Source organism: Lepidochelys kempii, chromosome 1 (genome assembly GCF_965140285.1).
Source record: "Lepidochelys kempii isolate rLepKem1 chromosome 1, rLepKem1.hap1, whole genome shotgun sequence".
NCBI lineage: Eukaryota > Metazoa > Chordata > Testudines > Cheloniidae > Lepidochelys > Lepidochelys kempii.
In genome coordinates this window covers 3,546,686-3,549,631 of record NC_136380.1, presented here as the reverse complement: position 1 = coordinate 3,549,631, position 2,946 = coordinate 3,546,686, and the positions used below count along the sequence as shown (strand labels likewise).

The following is a 2,946-nucleotide window of genomic DNA, read 5'->3' as shown; positions in this document are numbered from 1 at the left end:
CTAAATGGCCCCCTCAAGGATTGAACTCACAACCCTGGGTTTAGCAGGCCAATGCTCAAACCACTGAGCTATCCCTCCCCCCACGAAAGGTAACTAAAGCAAGGGGACCGACGAGGATGGGATTCGAACCCACGCGTGCAGAGCACAATGGATTAGCAGTCCATCGCCTTAACCACTCGGCCACCTCATCTTGAAGGTCTGGAAGAGACCTCAGGGGGTCATCTAGTCCAACCCCCTGCTCAAAGCAGGACCGATCCCCAACTAAATCATCCCAGCCAGGGCTTTGTCAAGCCTGGCCGTAAAAACCTCTAAGGACGGAGATCGCACCACCTCCCTAGGTAACCCATTCCAGTGCTTCACCAACCTCCTAGTGAAAGAGTGTTTCCCAGTATCCAACCTAGACCTCCCCCACTGCAAGTTGAGACCATTGCTCCTTGTTCTGTCATCTGCTACCACTGAGAACAGCGGAGCTCCAGCCTCTTTGGAACCTCCCTTCAGGTAGTTGAAGGCTGCTATCAAATCCCCCCTCATTCTTCTCTTCTGCAGACTAAAGAACCCCAGTTCCCTCAGCCTCTCCTCATAAGTCATGTGTTCCAGTCCCCTCATCATTTTCTTTGCCCTCTGCTGAACTCTCCAATTTGTCCATATCCCTTCTGTAGTGGGGGGCCCAAAACTGGATGCAATACTCCAGATGTGGCCTCATTAGTGCTGAATAGAGGGGAATAATCATGTCCCTAGATCTGCTGTCAATGCTCCTACTAATGCAGCCCAATATGCCATTGGCCTTCTTGGCAACAAGGGCAGACTGCTGACTCTTATCCGGCTTCTCATCCACTGTAATCCCCAGGTCCTTTTCTGCAGAACAGCTGCTTAGCTAGTCGGTCCCCAGCCTGTAGCGGTGCGTGGGATTCTTCCATCCTAAGTGCAGGACTCTGCACTTGTCCTCGTTGAACCTCATCAGATTTCTTTTGGCCCAATCCTCCAATTTGTCTAGGTCACTCTGGACCTTATCCGTACCCTCCAGCATATCTATCTCTCTCCCGCAGCTTAGTGTCATCTGCAAACTTGTTGAGGATGCAATCCATCCCATAATCCAGATCACTCATTAAGATGTTGAAAAAAAACAGCCCCAGGATTGACCCTTGGGGCACTCCGCTTGATACAGGCTGCCAACTAGACATGGAGTCGTTGATCACTACCCGTTGAGCCTGACAATCTAGCCAGGTTTCTATCCACCTTTTTGTTCATTCATCCAGCCCATACTTTTTCTTATCTTGCCGGCATATGTGGTGTAAAGCCCAGTGTCAGGAGTGAGCTTGCCCCAGGGAGAAATTCAGCCCAGCGGAGAAACAGATCCTGAGTCTGCAGAAGAGAAGAATGAGGGGGGATTTGATAGCTGCTTTCAGCTACCTGAAAGGGGGTTCCAAAGAGGATGGATCTAGACTGTTCTCAGTGACAGCAGATGACAGAACGAGGAGTAAGGGTCTCAAGTTGCAGTGGGGGAGGTCTAGGTTGGATATAAGGAAATTTTTTTTCACTAGGAGGGTGGTGAAACACTGGAATGCGTTACCTAGGGAGGTGGTGGAATCTCCTTCCTTAGAAGTTTTTAAGGTCAGGCTTGAAAAGGCCCTGGCTGGGATGATTTAGTTGGGGATTGGTCCTGCTTTGAGCAGGGGGTTGGACTAGATGACCTCCTGAGGTCCCTTCCAACCCTGATATTCTATGATTCTACCTACAAGCTCTGTTTTGAACTGTGTTCCTGTCGTCTAATAAACCTTCTGTTTTACTGGCCGGCTGAGAGTCACGGTGAATTGCAGGAAGTGAGGGGTGCAGGGCCCTGAGTCCCCCACACTTCGTGACACAGTAGATCTAATCTATCAGGATATCAGTAAGGCATGTGATACAGTTCCATATGGGAAATTATTAGTTAAATTGGAGAAGGGGGATTAATATGAGGATCAAAAGGTGGGTAAGGAAGTAGTTAATGGGGAGACTACAGTGGGTCATACTGAAAGGTGAACTGTTAGGCTGGAGGGAGGTTACTAGCAGAGTTCAGCAGGGATCGGTCTTGGGATCAATCTTATTTAATATTATCGTTATTGGCCTTGGCACAAAAAGTGGGAGTGTACTAATAAAATTTGCAAATGACACCAATTTGGGAGGTATTGCCAATATGGAGGAGGCCAGAATATCAATATCCTTCTTGAACTCTGGGCACCAGAACCGGAGACAGGAATCCAGCAGCGCTCGCACCAGGGCCAAATAGAGGTAAAATAACCTCTCGGCTTCTACTCAAGATTCCCCTGTTTATACATCCCAGGATTGCATTAGCCCCTTTGGCCATGGTGTCACACTGGGAGCTCCTGTTTGGCTGATTATCCACCTTGACCCCCAGATCTTTCTCAGAGTCCCTGCTTCCAGGAGCAGAGCCCTGCCTTGTAAGTACAGCCTGCATTCCTTGATCCTAGATGCATATGTAACACCGACAGACCCCAGGTGTCAGTGGGCAAGACTGAACCTGGGGGTGCATGAGCCTCTACTGCATGAGCTAAACGCCACATGGCTGACTTGTTCATCTCCGTGGTCTCGGTGCCACTACATGGGGACAGAGTACAACAGGCATGGGTTACGTCTACATCTACATTTAGCTGTATTAAAACCCATAAAGTTTGCTTGTGCCCTGCTTACCGAGTGATACAGATCTCTCTGCTATCAGGGACCTGTCCTGTTCAATATTTACCACTCCCTCTGCTAACTCTATCCATGATGATTTTATGTTTTCTTCCAGCGCATTGATAAACATTTTAAATGGTGTAGGGCCAAAAAGGGATCCCTGTGGGACTCCACAGGATTCCCAGTTTACAGTTACATTTTCAGAGTAACAGCCGTGTTAGTCTGTATTCACAAAAAGAAAAGGAGTACTTGTGGCACCTTAGAAACTAACCA

The 2,946-nt window shown here is 48.5% G+C and overlaps 1 non-coding gene across 1 annotated transcript; it reads right to left on the bottom strand.

Moving 5' to 3' along the window:
* Positions 1–108: 108 nt before the first annotated feature.
* Positions 109–190, bottom strand: TRNAS-GCU (transfer RNA serine (anticodon GCU)). The gene has a single exon. It is a non-coding gene; the product is annotated as a tRNA-Ser (tRNA).
* Positions 191–2,946: the final 2,756 nt, after the last annotated feature.